This window comes from Alligator mississippiensis, chromosome 15, assembly GCF_030867095.1.
Source record: "Alligator mississippiensis isolate rAllMis1 chromosome 15, rAllMis1, whole genome shotgun sequence".
NCBI lineage: Eukaryota > Metazoa > Chordata > Crocodylia > Alligatoridae > Alligator > Alligator mississippiensis.
In genome coordinates, this window is record NC_081838.1 from 11,334,219 (window position 1) to 11,351,067 (window position 16,849).

Genomic DNA, 16,849 nt, shown 5'->3' on the forward strand with positions numbered 1-16,849 from the left:
CGCCCTTCAGCCCAGCACCCTCTTCCCGGGCCCACGCGCTGGGTTCCTTGCACCCCCGAGCCCGGGCGGAGAGTGCCCCAGCGGCCATGAGGTCTCTTGAGGAAGCCAGGAGGCCCGCCAGCAACCGGGGGCTGCCTGGAGAGGAATTGCCTCTGCCAGGGGCAACCCAGCAGCCTCTTCCTCGCTGGGCAGAGCCCAGGAGGGGCCCCGGGGCATATGCTTCGCTGCACAGCCTGGTGGGGCGCTCGGCGGACAGAGAAGGAGACGAGCGGGGCGCAGGCTTGGCCTGCCTCGTCTCTGTGGCGCAATGGGCCAGCGCGTTCGGCTGTTAACCGGAAGGTTGGTGGTTCGAGCCCACCCAGGGACGGTGCTTGGCGTGCCCTGCCCAGCCCCCTTTTGGAGTAGGCAGGGAGAGCTTTTTCCGGCCCCGGTGCGTCTCACTTCCTGCGTTGCGCCGAGCGGCCTCGGGACTCCGAGGCTCCTTTTGCCTCTGTGCGCTCCAAGGATTTCGACACTTAACGTGTCGGGGTGCCCAACCACGCAACGCTGAGCAGCGATCCCCGCCACAAGAGCCGCCTCTGAAACCGGCCTGCTCTTCTGCCCAAAGCCTACTTTCCCAAACCCACCTTGGGACGGGGCAGCGCAAGGGCCTCTCCGATATGTCTTGGCGGCCACCCACTCAAGATTCATCGCATGCTCTTCCGCCGGATGGCCCTCCTCCCCCATTTGGGCAAGCCGGGGGGACCTTTCTCATTTGGTTCCAGCTGCCTGGCCTGCGTGCCTTCCAGACTCCTTCGCTGAACCTTTTGCGTCCAGGTTGGGCACCCCCCAGGCCACCAAGCGCGTGTCGATTTTGGGGGTGGGGCAGAAAAGGAAGGCCCGAGGCCTTTCCGTGACTCCGGACGGACCCGTGTGTTCAGACGTGAGATTCACAGTCCGGGTCCTGAGCGCCTCGTGACGTGGCACTGGAGTCACAGGGCAGGTGGCTTCTGAGAGCAGCCAGCTCTTCCCTCCCCAGCTGCCGGCTGCTTGCTCAACGGACCTGGGCAAGACAGAGCCCGGCTTGTTCATGGGGACCCTGGTGCTAAATCATTCGTAGACGACCTGATTCAGGGTTTCGTACGTAGCAGAGAAGCTCCCTCGCTGCGATCTATTGAAAGTCAGCCCTTGCCACAAGCTTTCGTCTCTGAACGCGGCACCCCACCCGACTGCCAGCTCCTCCGGGAGTGGCGGGGGCGCCACCATGCCCGCGGCAAGCAGAGCCTCTCCCGGAGGCTGGCACAAGGTGGGGGAGGCGGTCAGGGGACCCTTGCAAGCGGAGGGTCAGGCCGTTCTCCCCTTCCCTCTCTTTTCCAGGCCCGGGTCGACCTGGCGCCTGGCGGGTGATTTGCCCACGCAGAGGGCAGGCAGGCAGCGAGGCTCTGAGACAGGGAGCTCCCCTCCCACTCGCCAGCCTCTCCCTCCCGCACACATCGATGGGGTTGACCTGGTGTCCCAGAAGCCAACCCTGCACTTCAAAACAGGGTAGACCTGGTGTCTGGCAGTCCCGATAGCAAGCAATGGGGTCGACTTGTTTGCTGACAAGTCCCCATAGGAATGCCTGGGGTAGGCCTGGTGTCTGAAAGTCCCCGCAGGCTTGAATGGGGTAGAAGTCGTCTCTCCAAGTCCCCAAAGGAACGAAGGGGTTGACTTGGTGCCAGGAAGTCCCCAGAGGAATACACGGGGGATGAACCTGGTGCCTGGAAGTCCCCATACAAATGCATAGGGTTGACCCGGTGCCTCCAACGCCCCATAGAAAGGCATGGGGTTGGCCTGGTGTTTCCAAGTCCCCACAGAAATGCGCGGGGTAGGCCTGGTGGCAGGAAATCCCCAAAGAACTGCATAGGGTTGACCTGGTGTCCCCAAGGCCCCACAGAAATGCATCGGGTTGACGCGGTGTCTCCAACGCCCCAGAGAAATGCATGGGATTGGCCTGGGGCCTGGAAGTCCCCCTACAATTGCATAGGGTTGCCCTGCTGTCTCCAACGCCCCAGAGAAATGCATGGGGTTGGCCTGGGGCCTGGAAATCCCCCTACAATTGCATGGGGTTGACCTGCTGTCTCCATGGCCCCAGAGAAATGCGTAGGGTTGACCTGGCGCCCACAATTCCTGCCGCCAAGCCTTTCCCACCCAGTCAACTCCCCAGGGTGCAGTCGGGCAACGACACTCGGAGCACCCACACAACCACCAGGGGCTTAAGCCTCCCAAAAGTGCCCTCTGCCAGGCTTCAGTCTCCATCCTCACCCCTGCCCCGCATCCCCCCTCACCCCACCCCCCCCCGCACTCTTCCCTGGCTCTCCCTGCCCAACATTGGCTCCAGATCCCAGCCTTCTGCCCCGCGGCCTCTACCCAGCCATTCAGCTACCTGCAGGGCCCAGCTCCAGGGAGAAGTGCCAGCAGGCCTAGGCCTGGCTGCGGGAGACGCTCCTCACTTCAGGCATCCCCAGTGCCCGGCGCCAGCTGCCTGCTAGGCCCTGCGGTCCCCAGGCACCTCAGGCAGGCCCCACAGGGCAGCAGCAGACCACAGGCTTGCGGGTGGACTCGCAGGTGGCTCCATCCACTCCATTCGCTGAGCTCACAGTTAAGCCCGAGTGCAGGGGCAAGTGCCTGCCGGGCCCGGCCGCCCCCAGCCACCTAGGGCAGGGCCCCGGGGGTGGGCACACACTTCCCGGAGTCTCCGGGAGGGAGTAGCGGGCGGCAGGCACCAAGGGGTGGCCTGCGCAGCTGGATATGCTCAAGATTGCCAAACCGGGTTGGCAGCAAAAAGGAGCCGTCCTGCCGAGGGTAGTGCCCACGGGCAATCCCGCGCAGAGCCAGCGCAGCCTGGGAGCCGCGCCTCCCGCCTTGGGCATCTGGGAAGCTTGCAGCCTCCTGGGGGAAGCTGCTGTGTCCTTCTCCACTGCAAGAGCAACAGCTGTGCAGGCAGGGAGGGAGCCTCGCAGGGAAAAGAAGGGGCTGCTGTCAGGAGTGGGACTCGAACCCACGCCTCCAGGGGAGACTGCGACCTGAACGCAGCGCCTTCGACCGCTCGGCCATCCTGACACGCAGGGGCGGGCCCTGGCCGCGCCCTTCAGCCCAGCACCCTCTTCCCGGGCCCGCGCGCTGGGTTCCTTGCACCCCCGAGCCCGGGCGGAGAGTGCCCCAGCGGCCATGAGGTCTCTTGAGGAAGCCAGGAGGCCCGCCAGCAACCGGGGGCTGCCTGGAGAGGAATTGCCTCTGCCAGGGGCAACCCAGCAGCCTCTTCCTCGCTGGGCAGAGCCCAGGAGGGGCCCCGGGGCATATGCTTCGCTGCACAGCCTGGTGGGGCGCTCGGCGGACAGAGAAGGAGACGAGCGGGGCGCAGGCTTGGCCTGCCTCGTCTCTGTGGCGCAATGGGCCAGCGCGTTCGGCTGTTAACCGGAAGGTTGGTGGTTCGAGCCCACCCAGGGACGGTGCTTGGCGTGCCCTGCCCAGCCCCCTTTTGGAGTAGGCAGGGAGAGCTTTTTCCGGCCCCGGTGCGTCTCACTTCCTGCGTTGCGCCGAGCGGCCTCGGGACTCCGAGGCTCCTTTTGCCTCTGTGCGCTCCAAGGATTTCGACACTTAACGTGTCGGGGTGCCCAACCACGCAACGCTGAGCAGCGATCCCCGCCACAAGAGCCGCCTCTGAAACCGGCCTGCTCTTCTGCCCAAAGCCTACTTTCCCAAACCCACCTTGGGACGGGGCAGCGCAAGGGCCTCTCCGATATGTCTTGGCGGCCACCCACTCAAGATTCATCGCATGCTCTTCCGCCGGATGGCCCTCCTCCCCCATTTGGGCAAGCCGGGGGGACCTTTCTCATTTGGTTCCAGCTGCCTGGCCTGCGTGCCTTCCAGACTCCTTCGCTGAACCTTTTGCGTCCAGATTGGGCACCCCCCAGGCCACCTAGCGCGTGTCGATTTTGGGGGTGGGGCAGAAAAGGAAGGCCCGAGGCCTTTCCGTGACTCCGGACGGACCCGTGTGTTCAGACGTGAGATTCACAGTCCGGGTCCTGAGCGCCTCGTGACGTGGCACTGGAGTCACAGGGCAGGTGGCTTCTGAGAGCAGCCAGCTCTTCCCTCCCCAGCTGCCGGCTGCTTGCTCAACGGACCTGGGCAAGACAGAGCCCGGCTTGTTCATGGGGACCCTGGTGCTAAATCATTCGTAGACGACCTGATTCAGGGTTTCGTACGTAGCAGAGAAGCTCCCTCGCTGCGATCTATTGAAAGTCAGCCCTTGCCACAAGCTTTCGTCTCTGAACGCGGCACCCCACCCGACTGCCAGCTCCTCCGGGAGTGGCGGGGGCGCCACCATGCCCGCGGCAAGCAGAGCCTCTCCCGGAGGCTGGCACAAGGTGGGGGAGGCGGTCAGGGGACCCTTGCAAGCGGAGGGTCAGGCCGTTCTCCCCTTCCCTCTCTTTTCCAGGCCCGGGTCGACCTGGCGCCTGGCGGGTGATTTGCCCACGCAGAGGGCAGGCAGGCAGCGAGGCTCTGAGACAGGGAGCTCCCCTCCCACTCGCCAGCCTCTCCCTCCCGCACACATCGATGGGGTTGACCTGGTGTCCCAGAAGCCAACCCTGCACTTCAAAACAGGGTAGACCTGGTGTCTGGCAGTCCCGATAGCAAGCAATGGGGTCGACTTGTTTGCTGACAAGTCCCCATAGGAATGCCTGGGGTAGGCCTGGTGTCTGAAAGTCCCCGCAGGCTTGAATGGGGTAGAAGTCGTCTCTCCAAGTCCCCAAAGGAACGAAGGGGTTGACTTGGTGCCAGGAAGTCCCCAGAGGAATGCACGGGGGATGAACCTGGTGCCTGGAAGTCCCCATACAAATGCATAGGGTTGACCCGGTGCCTCCAACGCCCCATAGAAAGGCATGGGGTTGGCCTGGTGTTTCCAAGTCCCCGCAGAAATGCGCGGGGTAGGCCTGGTGGCAGGAAATCCCCAAAGAATTGCATAGGGTTGACCTGGTGTCCCCAAGGCCCCACAGAAATGCATCGGGTTGACGCGGTGTCTCCAACGCCCCAGAGAAATGCATGGGATTGGCCTGGGGCCTGGAAGTCCCCCTACAATTGCATAGGGTTGCCCTGCTGTCTCCAACGCCCCAGAGAAATGCATGGGGTTGGCCTGGGGCCTGGAAATCCCCCTACAATTGCATGGGGTTGACCTGCTGTCTCCATGGCCCCAGAGAAATGCGTAGGGTTGACCTGGCGCCCACAATTCCTGCCGCCAAGCCTTTCCCACCCAGTCAACTCCCCAGGGTGCAGTCGGGCAACGACACTCGGAGCACCCACACAACCACCAGGGGCTTAAGCCTCCCAAAAGTGCCCCCTGCCAGGCTTCAGTCTCCATCCTCACCCCTGCCCCGCATCCCCCCTCACCCCCCCCCCCGCACTCTTCCCTGGCTCTCCCTGCCCAACATTGGCTCCAGATCCCAGCCTTCTGCCCCGCGGCCTCTACCCAGCCATTCAGCTACCTGCAGGGCCCAGCTCCAGGGAGAAGTGCCAGCAGGCCTAGGCCTGGCTGCGGGAGACGCTCCTCACTTCAGGCATCCCCAGTGCCCGGCGCCAGCTGCCTGCTAGGCCCTGCGGTCCCCAGGCACCTCAGGCAGGCCCCACAGGGCAGCAGCAGACCACAGGCTTGCGGGTGGACTCGCAGGTGGCTCCATCCACTCCATTCGCTGAGCTCACAGTTAAGCCCGAGTGCAGGGGCAAGTGCCTGCCGGGCCCGGCCGCCCCCAGCCACCTAGGGCAGGGCCCCGGGGGTGGGCACACACTTCCCGGAGTCTCCGGGAGGGAGTAGCGGGCGGCAGGCACCAAGGGGTGGCCTGCGCAGCTGGATATGCTCAAGATTGCCAAACCGGGTTGGCAGCAAAAAGGAGCCGTCCTGCCGAGGGTAGTGCCCACGGGCAATCCCGCGCAGAGCCAGCGCAGCCTGGGAGCCGCGCCTCCCGCCTTGGGCATCTGGGAAGCTTGCAGCCTCCTGGGGGAAGCTGCTGTGTCCTTCTCCACTGCAAGAGCAACAGCTGTGCAGGCAGGGAGGGAGCCTCGCAGGGAAAAGAAGGGGCTGCTGTCAGGAGTGGGACTCGAACCCACGCCTCCAGGGGAGACTGCGACCTGAACGCAGCGCCTTCGACCGCTCGGCCATCCTGACACGCAGGGGCGGGCCCTGGCCGCGCCCTTCAGCCCAGCACCCTCTTCCCGGGCCCACGCGCTGGGTTCCTTGCACCCCCGAGCCCGGGCGGAGAGTGCCCCAGCGGCCATGAGGTCTCTTGAGGAAGCCAGGAGGCCCGCCAGCAACCGGGGGCTGCCTGGAGAGGAATTGCCTCTGCCAGGGGCAACCCAGCAGCCTCTTCCTCGCTGGGCAGAGCCCAGGAGGGGCCCCGGGGCATATGCTTCGCTGCACAGCCTGGTGGGGCGCTCGGCGGACAGAGAAGGAGACGTGCGGGGCGCAGGCTTGGCCTGCCTCGTCTCTGTGGCGCAATGGGCCAGCGCGTTCGGCTGTTAACCGGAAGGTTGGTGGTTCGAGCCCACCCAGGGACGGTGCTTGGCGTGCCCTGCCCAGCCCCCTTTTGGAGTAGGCAGGGAGAGCTTTTTCCGGCCCCGGTGCGTCTCACTTCCTGCGTTGCGCCGAGCGGCCTCGGGACTCCGAGGCTCCTTTTGCCTCTGTGCGCTCCAAGGATTTCGACACTTAACGTGTCGGGGTGCCCAACCACGCAACGCTGAGCAGCGATCCCCGCCACAAGAGCCGCCTCTGAAACCGGCCTGCTCTTCTGCCCAAAGCCTACTTTCCCAAACCCACCTTGGGACGGGGCAGCGCAAGGGCCTCTCCGATATGTCTTGGCGGCCACCCACTCAAGATTCATCGCATGCTCTTCCGCCGGATGGCCCTCCTCCCCCATTTGGGCAAGCCGGGGGGACCTTTCTCATTTGGTTCCAGCTGCCTGGCCTGCGTGCCTTCCAGACTCCTTCGCTGAACCTTTTGCGTCCAGATTGGGCACCCCCCAGGCCACCTAGCGCGTGTCGATTTTGGGGGTGGGGCAGAAAAGGAAGGCCCGAGGCCTTTCCGTGACTCCGGACGGACCCGTGTGTTCAGACGTGAGATTCACAGTCCGGGTCCTGAGCGCCTCGTGACGTGGCACTGGAGTCACAGGGCAGGTGGCTTCTGAGAGCAGCCAGCTCTTCCCTCCCCAGCTGCCGGCTGCTTGCTCAACGGACCTGGGCAAGACAGAGCCCGGCTTGTTCATGGGGACCCTGGTGCTAAATCATTCGTAGACGACCTGATTCAGGGTTTCGTACGTAGCAGAGAAGCTCCCTCGCTGCGATCTATTGAAAGTCAGCCCTTGCCACAAGCTTTCGTCTCTGAACGCGGCACCCCACCCGACTGCCAGCTCCTCCGGGAGTGGCGGGGGCGCCACCATGCCCGCGGCAAGCAGAGCCTCTCCCGGAGGCTGGCACAAGGTGGGGGAGGCGGTCAGGGGACCCTTGCAAGCGGAGGGTCAGGCCGTTCTCCCCTTCCCTCTCTTTTCCAGGCCCGGGTCGACCTGGCGCCTGGCGGGTGATTTGCCCACGCAGAGGGCAGGCAGGCAGCGAGGCTCTGAGACAGGGAGCTCCCCTCCCACTCGCCAGCCTCTCCCTCCCGCACACATCGATGGGGTTGACCTGGTGTCCCAGAAGCCAACCCTGCACTTCAAAACAGGGTAGACCTGGTGTCTGGCAGTCCCGATAGCAAGCAATGGGGTCGACTTGTTTGCTGACAAGTCCCCATAGGAATGCCTGGGGTAGGCCTGGTGTCTGAAAGTCCCCGCAGGCTTGAATGGGGTAGAAGTCGTCTCTCCAAGTCCCCAAAGGAACGAAGGGGTTGACTTGGTGCCAGGAAGTCCCCAGAGGAATGCACGGGGGATGAACCTGGTGCCTGGAAGTCCCCATACAAATGCATAGGGTTGACCCGGTGCCTCCAACGCCCCATAGAAAGGCATGGGGTTGGCCTGGTGTTTCCAAGTCCCCGCAGAAATGCGCGGGGTAGGCCTGGTGGCAGGAAATCCCCAAAGAACTGCATAGGGTTGACCTGGTGTCCCCAAGGCCCCACAGAAATGCATCGGGTTGACGCGGTGTCTCCAACGCCCCAGAGAAATGCATGGGATTGGCCTGGGGCCTGGAAGTCCCCCTACAATTGCATAGGGTTGCCCTGCTGTCTCCAACGCCCCAGAGAAATGCATGGGGTTGGCCTGGGGCCTGGAAATCCCCCTACAATTGCATGGGGTTGACCTGCTGTCTCCATGGCCCCAGAGAAATGCGTAGGGTTGACCTGGCGCCCACAATTCCTGCCGCCAAGCCTTTCCCACCCAGTCAACTCCCCAGGGTGCAGTCGGGCAACGACACTCGGAGCACCCACACAACCACCAGGGGCTTAAGCCTCCCAAAAGTGCCCCCTGCCAGGCTTCAGTCTCCATCCTCACCCCTGCCCCGCATCCCCCCTCACCCCCCCCCCGCACTCTTCCCTGGCTCTCCCTGCCCAACATTGGCTCCAGATCCAAGCCTTCTGCCCCGCGGCCTCTACCCAGCCATTCAGCTACCTGCAGGGCCCAGCTCCAGGGAGAAGTGCCAGCAGGCCTAGGCCTGGCTGCGGGAGACGCTCCTCACTTCAGGCATCCCCAGTGCCCGGCGCCAGCTGCCTGCTAGGCCCTGCGGTCCCCAGGCACCTCAGGCAGGCCCCACAGGGCAGCAGCAGACCACAGGCTTGCGGGTGGACTCGCAGGTGGCTCCATCCACTCCATTCGCTGAGCTCACAGTTAAGCCCGAGTGCAGGGGCAAGTGCCTGCCGGGCCCGGCCGCCCCCAGCCACCTAGGGCAGGGCCCCGGGGGTGGGCACACACTTCCCGGAGTCTCCGGGAGGGAGTAGCGGGCGGCAGGCACCAAGGGGTGGCCTGCGCAGCTGGATATGCTCAAGATTGCCAAACCGGGTTGGCAGCAAAAAGGAGCCGTCCTGCCGAGGGTAGTGCCCACGGGCAATCCCGCGCAGAGCCAGCGCAGCCTGGGAGCCGCGCCTCCCGCCTTGGGCATCTGGGAAGCTTGCAGCCTCCTGGGGGAAGCTGCTGTGTCCTTCTCCACTGCAAGAGCAACAGCTGTGCAGGCAGGGAGGGAGCCTCGCAGGGAAAAGAAGGGGCTGCTGTCAGGAGTGGGACTCGAACCCACGCCTCCAGGGGAGACTGCGACCTGAACGCAGCGCCTTCGACCGCTCGGCCATCCTGACACGCAGGGGCGGGCCCTGGCCGCGCCCTTCAGCCCAGCACCCTCTTCCCGGGCCCGCGCGCTGGGTTCCTTGCACCCCCGAGCCCGGGCGGAGAGTGCCCCAGCGGCCATGAGGTCTCTTGAGGAAGCCAGGAGGCCCGCCAGCAACCGGGGGCTGCCTGGAGAGGAATTGCCTCTGCCAGGGGCAACCCAGCAGCCTCTTCCTCGCTGGGCAGAGCCCAGGAGGGGCCCCGGGGCATATACTTCGCTGCACAGCCTGGTGGGGCGCTCAGCGGACAGAGAAGGAGACGAGCGGGGCGCAGGCTTGGCCTGCCTCGTCTCTGTGGCGCAATGGGCCAGCGCGTTCGGCTGTTAACCGGAAGGTTGGTGGTTCGAGCCCACCCAGGGACGGTGCTTGGCGTGCCCTGCCCAGCCCCCTTTTGGAGTAGGCAGGGAGAGCTTTTTCCGGCCCCGGTGCGTCTCACTTCCTGCGTTGCGCCGAGCGGCCTCGGGACTCCGAGGCTCCTTTTGCCTCTGTGCGCTCCAAGGATTTCGACACTTAACGTGTCGGGGTGCCCAACCACGCAACGCTGAGCAGCGATCCCCGCCACAAGAGCCGCCTCTGAAACCGGCCTGCTCTTCTGCCCAAAGCCTACTTTCCCAAACCCACCTTGGGACGGGGCAGCGCAAGGGCCTCTCCGATATGTCTTGGCGGCCACCCACTCAAGATTCATCGCATGCTCTTCCGCCGGATGGCCCTCCTCCCCCATTTGGGCAAGCCGGGGGGACCTTTCTCATTTGGTTCCAGCTGCCTGGCCTGCGTGCCTTCCAGACTCCTTCGCTGAACCTTTTGCGTCCAGATTGGGCACCCCCCAGGCCACCTAGCGCGTGTCGATTTTGGGGGTGGGGCAGAAAAGGAAGGCCCGAGGCCTTTCCGTGACTCCGGACGGACCCGTGTGTTCAGACGTGAGATTCACAGTCCGGGTCCTGAGCGCCTCGTGACGTGGCACTGGAGTCACAGGGCAGGTGGCTTCTGAGAGCAGCCAGCTCTTCCCTCCCCAGCTGCCGGCTGCTTGCTCAACGGACCTGGGCAAGACAGAGCCCGGCTTGTTCATGGGGACCCTGGTGCTAAATCATTCGTAGACGACCTGATTCAGGGTTTCGTACGTAGCAGAGAAGCTCCCTCGCTGCGATCTATTGAAAGTCAGCCCTTGCCACAAGCTTTCGTCTCTGAACGCGGCACCCCACCCGACTGCCAGCTCCTCCGGGAGTGGCGGGGGCGCCACCATGCCCGCGGCAAGCAGAGCCTCTCCCGGAGGCTGGCACAAGGTGGGGGAGGCGGTCAGGGGACCCTTGCAAGCGGAGGGTCAGGCCGTTCTCCCCTTCCCTCTCTTTTCCAGGCCCGGGTCGACCTGGCGCCTGGCGGGTGATTTGCCCACGCAGAGGGCAGGCAGGCAGCGAGGCTCTGAGACAGGGAGCTCCCCTCCCACTCGCCAGCCTCTCCCTCCCGCACACATCGATGGGGTTGACCTGGTGTCCCAGAAGCCAACCCTGCACTTCAAAACAGGGTAGACCTGGTGTCTGGCAGTCCCGATAGCAAGCAATGGGGTCGACTTGTTTGCTGACAAGTCCCCATAGGAATGCCTGGGGTAGGCCTGGTGTCTGAAAGTCCCCGCAGGCTTGAATGGGGTAGAAGTCGTCTCTCCAAGTCCCCAAAGGAACGAAGGGGTTGACTTGGTGCCAGGAAGTCCCCAGAGGAATGCACGGGGGATGAACCTGGTGCCTGGAAGTCCCCATACAAATGCATAGGGTTGACCCGGTGCCTCCAACGCCCCATAGAAAGGCATGGGGTTGGCCTGGTGTTTCCAAGTCCCCACAGAAATGCGCGGGGTAGGCCTGGTGGCAGGAAATCCCCAAAGAACTGCATAGGGTTGACCTGGTGTCCCCAAGGCCCCACAGAAATGCATCGGGTTGACGCGGTGTCTCCAACGCCCCAGAGAAATGCATGGGATTGGCCTGGGGCCTGGAAGTCCCCCTACAATTGCATAGGGTTGCCCTGCTGTCTCCAACGCCCCAGAGAAATGCATGGGGTTGGCCTGGGGCCTGGAAATCCCCCTACAATTGCATGGGGTTGACCTGCTGTCTCCATGGCCCCAGAGAAATGCGTAGGGTTGACCTGGCGCCCACAATTCCTGCCGCCAAGCCTTTCCCACCCAGTCAACTCCCCAGGGTGCAGTCGGGCAACGACACTCGGAGCACCCACACAACCACCAGGGGCTTAAGCCTCCCAAAAGTGCCCCCTGCCAGGCTTCAGTCTCCATCCTCACCCCTGCCCCGCATCCCCCCTCACCCCCCCCCCCGCACTCTTCCCTGGCTCTCCCTGCCCAACATTGGCTCCAGATCCCAGCCTTCTGCCCCGCGGCCTCTACCCAGCCATTCAGCTACCTGCAGGGCCCAGCTCCAGGGAGAAGTGCCAGCAGGCCTAGGCCTGGCTGCGGGAGACGCTCCTCACTTCAGGCATCCCCAGTGCCCGGCGCCAGCTGCCTGCTAGGCCCTGCGGTCCCCAGGCACCTCAGGCAGGCCCCACAGGGCAGCAGCAGACCACAGGCTTGCGGGTGGACTCGCAGGTGGCTCCATCCACTCCATTCGCTGAGCTCACAGTTAAGCCCGAGTGCAGGGGCAAGTGCCTGCCGGGCCCGGCCGCCCCCAGCCACCTAGGGCAGGGCCCCGGGGGTGGGCACACACTTCCCGGAGTCTCCGGGAGGGAGTAGCGGGCGGCAGGCACCAAGGGGTGGCCTGAGCAGCTGGATATGCTCAAGATTGCCAAACCGGGTTGGCAGCAAAAAGGAGCCGTCCTGCCGAGGGTAGTGCCCACGGGCAATCCCGCGCAGAGCCAGCGCAGCCTGGGAGCCGCGCCTCCCGCCTTGGGCATCTGGGAAGCTTGCAGCCTCTTGGGGGAAGCTGCTGTGTCCTTCTCCACTGCAAGAGCAACAGCTGTGCAGGCAGGGAGGGAGCCTCGCAGGGAAAAGAAGGGGCTGCTGTCAGGAGTGGGACTCGAACCCACGCCTCCAGGGGAGACTGCGACCTGAACGCAGCGCCTTCGACCGCTCGGCCATCCTGACACGCAGGGGCGGGCCCTGGCCGCGCCCTTCAGCCCAGCACCCTCTTCCCGGGCCCGCGCGCTGGGTTCCTTGCACCCCCGAGCCCGGGCGGAGAGTGCCCCAGCGGCCATGAGGTCTCTTGAGGAAGCCAGGAGGCCCGCCAGCAACCGGGGGCTGCCTGGAGAGGAATTGCCTCTGCCAGGGGCAACCCAGCAGCCTCTTCCTCGCTGGGCAGAGCCCAGGAGGGGCCCCGGGGCATATGCTTCGCTGCACAGCCTGGTGGGGCGCTCGGCGGACAGAGAAGGAGACGAGCGGGGCGCAGGCTTGGCCTGCCTCGTCTCTGTGGCGCAATGGGCCAGCGCGTTCGGCTGTTAACCGGAAGGTTGGTGGTTCGAGCCCACCCAGGGACGGTGCTTGGCGTGCCCTGCCCAGCCCCCTTTTGGAGTAGGCAGGGAGAGCTTTTTCCGGCCCCGGTGCGTCTCACTTCCTGCGTTGCGCCGAGCGGCCTCGGGACTCCGAGGCTCCTTTTGCCTCTGTGCGCTCCAAGGATTTCGACACTTAACGTGTCGGGGTGCCCAACCACGCAACGCTGAGCAGCGATCCCCGCCACAAGAGCCGCCTCTGAAACCGGCCTGCTCTTCTGCCCAAAGCCTACTTTCCCAAACCCACCTTGGGACGGGGCAGCGCAAGGGCCTCTCCGATATGTCTTGGCGGCCACCCACTCAAGATTCATCGCATGCTCTTCCGCCGGATGGCCCTCCTCCCCCATTTGGGCAAGCCGGGGGGACCTTTCTCATTTGGTTCCAGCTGCCTGGCCTGCGTGCCTTCCAGACTCCTTCGCTGAACCTTTTGCGTCCAGATTGGGCACCCCCCAGGCCACCTAGCGCGTGTCGATTTTGGGGGTGGGGCAGAAAAGGAAGGCCCGAGGCCTTTCCGTGACTCCGGACGGACCCGTGTGTTCAGACGTGAGATTCACAGTCCGGGTCCTGAGCGCCTCGTGACGTGGCACTGGAGTCACAGGGCAGGTGGCTTCTGAGAGCAGCCAGCTCTTCCCTCCCCAGCTGCCGGCTGCTTGCTCAACGGACCTGGGCAAGACAGAGCCCGGCTTGTTCATGGGGACCCTGGTGCTAAATCATTCGTAGACGACCTGATTCAGGGTTTCGTACGTAGCAGAGAAGCTCCCTCGCTGCGATCTATTGAAAGTCAGCCCTTGCCACAAGCTTTCGTCTCTGAACGCGGCACCCCACCCGACTGCCAGCTCCTCCGGGAGTGGCGGGGGCGCCACCATGCCTGCGGCAAGCAGAGCCTCTCCCGGAGGCTGGCACAAGGTGGGGGAGGCGGTCAGGGGACCCTTGCAAGCGGAGGGTCAGGCCGTTCTCCCCTTCCCTCTCTTTTCCAGGCCCGGGTCGACCTGGCGCCTGGCGGGTGATTTGCCCACGCAGAGGGCAGGCAGGCAGCGAGGCTCTGAGACAGGGAGCTCCCCTCCCACTCGCCAGCCTCTCCCTCCCGCACACATCGATGGGGTTGACCTGGTGTCCCAGAAGCCAACCCTGCACTTCAAAACAGGGTAGACCTGGTGTCTGGCAGTCCCGATAGCAAGCAATGGGGTCGACTTGTTTGCTGACAAGTCCCCATAGGAATGCCTGGGGTAGGCCTGGTGTCTGAAAGTCCCCGCAGGCTTGAATGGGGTAGAAGTCGTCTCTCCAAGTCCCCAAAGGAACGAAGGGGTTGACTTGGTGCCAGGAAGTCCCCAGAGGAATGCACGGGGGATGAACCTGGTGCCTGGAAGTCCCCATACAAATGCATAGGGTTGACCCGGTGCCTCCAACGCCCCATAGAAAGGCATGGGGTTGGCCTGGTGTTTCCAAGTCCCCGCAGAAATGCGCGGGGTAGGCCTGGTGGCAGGAAATCCCCAAAGAACTGCATAGGGTTGACCTGGTGTCCCCAAGGCCCCACAGAAATGCATCGGGTTGACGCGGTGTCTCCAACGCCCCAGAGAAATGCATGGGATTGGCCTGGGGCCTGGAAGTCCCCCTACAATTGCATAGGGTTGCCCTGCTGTCTCCAACGCCCCAGAGAAATGCATGGGGTTGGCCTGGGGCCTGGAAATCCCCCTACAATTGCATGGGGTTGACCTGCTGTCTCCATGGCCCCAGAGAAATGCGTAGGGTTGACCTGGCGCCCACAATTCCTGCCGCCAAGCCTTTCCCACCCAGTCAACTCCCCAGGGTGCAGTCGGGCAACGACACTCGGAGCACCCACACAACCACCAGGGGCTTAAGCCTCCCAAAAGTGCCCCCTGCCAGGCTTCAGTCTCCATCCTCACCCCTGCCCCGCATCCCCCCTCACCCCCCCCCCGCACTCTTCCCTGGCTCTCCCTGCCCAACATTGGCTCCAGATCCCAGCCTTCTGCCCCGCGGCCTCTACCCAGCCATTCAGCTACCTGCAGGGCCCAGCTCCAGGGAGAAGTGCCAGCAGGCCTAGGCCTGGCTGCGGGAGACGCTCCTCACTTCAGGCATCCCCAGTGCCCGGCGCCAGCTGCCTGCTAGGCCCTGCGGTCCCCAGGCACCTCAGGCAGGCCCCACAGGGCAGCAGCAGACCACAGGCTTGCGGGTGGACTCGCAGGTGGCTCCATCCACTCCATTCGCTGAGCTCACAGTTAAGCCCGAGTGCAGGGGCAAGTGCCTGCCGGGCCCGGCCGCCCCCAGCCACCTAGGGCAGGGCCCCGGGGGTGGGCACACACTTCCCGGAGTCTCCGGGAGGGAGTAGCGGGCGGCAGGCACCAAGGGGTGGCCTGCGCAGCTGGATATGCTCAAGATTGCCAAACCGGGTTGGCAGCAAAAAGGAGCCGTCCTGCCGAGGGTAGTGCCCACGGGCAATCCCGCGCAGAGCCAGCGCAGCCTGGGAGCCGCGCCTCCCGCCTTGGGCATCTGGGAAGCTTGCAGCCTCCTGGGGGAAGCTGCTGTGTCCTTCTCCACTGCAAGAGCAACAGCTGTGCAGGCAGGGAGGGAGCCTCGCAGGGAAAAGAAGGGGCTGCTGTCAGGAGTGGGACTCGAACCCACGCCTCCAGGGGAGACTGCGACCTGAACGCAGCGCCTTCGACCGCTCGGCCATCCTGACACGCAGGGGCGGGCCCTGGCCGCGCCCTTCAGCCCAGCACCCTCTTCCCGGGCCCACGCGCTGGGTTCCTTGCACCCCCGAGCCCGGGCGGAGAGTGCCCCAGCGGCCATGAGGTCTCTTGAGGAAGCCAGGAGGCCCGCCAGCAACCGGGGGCTGCCTGGAGAGGAATTGCCTCTGCCAGGGGCAACCCAGCAGCCTCTTCCTCGCTGGGCAGAGCCCAGGAGGGGCCCCGGGGCATATGCTTCGCTGCACAGCCTGGTGGGGCGCTCGGCGGACAGAGAAGGAGACGAGCGGGGCGCAGGCTTGGCCTGCCTCGTCTCTGTGGCGCAATGGGCCAGCGCGTTCGGCTGTTAACCGGAAGGTTGGTGGTTCGAGCCCACCCAGGGACGGTGCTTGGCGTGCCCTGCCCAGCCCCCTTTTGGAGTAGGCAGGGAGAGCTTTTTCCGGCCCCGGTGCGTCTCACTTCCTGCGTTGCGCCGAGCGGCCTCGGGACTCCGAGGCTCCTTTTGCCTCTGTGCGCTCCAAGGATTTCGACACTTAACGTGTCGGGGTGCCCAACCACGCAACGCTGAGCAGCGATCCCCGCCACAAGAGCCGCCTCTGAAACCGGCCTGCTCTTCTGCCCAAAGCCTACTTTCCCAAACCCACCTTGGGACGGGGCAGCGCAAGGGCCTCTCCGATATGTCTTGGCGGCCACCCACTCAAGATTCATCGCATGCTCTTCCGCCGGATGGCCCTCCTCCCCCATTTGGGCAAGCCGGGGGGACCTTTCTCATTTGGTTCCAGCTGCCTGGCCTGCGTGCCTTCCAGACTCCTTCGCTGAACCTTTTGCGTCCAGATTGGGCACCCCCCAGGCCACCTAGCGCGTGTCGATTTTGGGGGTGGGGCAGAAAAGGAAGGCCCGAGGCCTTTCCGTGACTCCGGACGGACCCGTGTGTTCAGACGTGAGATTCACAGTCCGGGTCCTGAGCGCCTCGTGACTTGGCACTGGAGTCACAGGGCAGGTGGCTTCTGAGAGCAGCCAGCTCTTCCCTCCCCAGCTGCCGGCTGCTTGCTCAACGGACCTGGGCAAGACAGAGCCCGGCTTGTTCATGGGGACCCTGGTGCTAAATCATTCGTAGACGACCTGATTCAGGGTTTCGTACGTAGCAGAGAAGCTCCCTCGCTGCGATCTATTGAAAGTCAGCCCTTGCCACAAGCTTTCGTCTCTGAACGCGGCACCCCACCCGACTGCCAGCTCCTCCGGGAGTGGCGGGGGCGCCACCATGCCCGCGGCAAGCAGAGCCTCTCCCGGAGGCTGGCACAAGGTGGGGGAGGCGGTCAGGGGACCCTTGCAAGCGGAGGGTCAGGCCGTTCTCCCCTTCCCTCTC

The 16,849-nt window shown here is 64.6% G+C and overlaps 11 non-coding genes across 11 annotated transcripts; 6 read left to right on the plus strand and 5 right to left on the minus strand.

The window, feature by feature from the left end:
* The first annotated feature begins 293 nt into the window (after positions 1 to 293).
* Positions 294 to 367, plus strand: TRNAN-GUU (transfer RNA asparagine (anticodon GUU)). The gene has a single exon. It is a non-coding gene; the product is annotated as a tRNA-Asn (tRNA).
* A 2,631-nt stretch (positions 368 to 2,998) lies between these two features.
* Positions 2,999 to 3,081, minus strand: TRNAL-CAG (transfer RNA leucine (anticodon CAG)). The gene has a single exon. It is a non-coding gene; the product is annotated as a tRNA-Leu (tRNA).
* A 315-nt stretch (positions 3,082 to 3,396) lies between these two features.
* Positions 3,397 to 3,470, plus strand: TRNAN-GUU (transfer RNA asparagine (anticodon GUU)). Its single transcript has one exon. It is a non-coding gene; the product is annotated as a tRNA-Asn (tRNA).
* A 2,628-nt stretch (positions 3,471 to 6,098) lies between these two features.
* Positions 6,099 to 6,181, minus strand: TRNAL-CAG (transfer RNA leucine (anticodon CAG)). Its single transcript has one exon. It is a non-coding gene; the product is annotated as a tRNA-Leu (tRNA).
* Positions 6,182 to 6,496: 315 nt separating this feature from the next.
* On the plus strand, positions 6,497 to 6,570 carry TRNAN-GUU (transfer RNA asparagine (anticodon GUU)). The gene has a single exon. It is a non-coding gene; the product is annotated as a tRNA-Asn (tRNA).
* A 2,627-nt stretch (positions 6,571 to 9,197) lies between these two features.
* Positions 9,198 to 9,280, minus strand: TRNAL-CAG (transfer RNA leucine (anticodon CAG)). Its single transcript has one exon. It is a non-coding gene; the product is annotated as a tRNA-Leu (tRNA).
* A 315-nt stretch (positions 9,281 to 9,595) lies between these two features.
* TRNAN-GUU (transfer RNA asparagine (anticodon GUU)) lies at positions 9,596 to 9,669 on the plus strand. The gene has a single exon. It is a non-coding gene; the product is annotated as a tRNA-Asn (tRNA).
* A 2,628-nt stretch (positions 9,670 to 12,297) lies between these two features.
* Positions 12,298 to 12,380, minus strand: TRNAL-CAG (transfer RNA leucine (anticodon CAG)). The gene has a single exon. It is a non-coding gene; the product is annotated as a tRNA-Leu (tRNA).
* A 315-nt stretch (positions 12,381 to 12,695) lies between these two features.
* Positions 12,696 to 12,769, plus strand: TRNAN-GUU (transfer RNA asparagine (anticodon GUU)). The gene has a single exon. It is a non-coding gene; the product is annotated as a tRNA-Asn (tRNA).
* Positions 12,770 to 15,396: 2,627 nt separating this feature from the next.
* TRNAL-CAG (transfer RNA leucine (anticodon CAG)) lies at positions 15,397 to 15,479 on the minus strand. The gene has a single exon. It is a non-coding gene; the product is annotated as a tRNA-Leu (tRNA).
* A 315-nt stretch (positions 15,480 to 15,794) lies between these two features.
* Positions 15,795 to 15,868, plus strand: TRNAN-GUU (transfer RNA asparagine (anticodon GUU)). Its single transcript has one exon. It is a non-coding gene; the product is annotated as a tRNA-Asn (tRNA).
* The last annotated feature ends 981 nt before the right edge of the window (positions 15,869 to 16,849 follow it).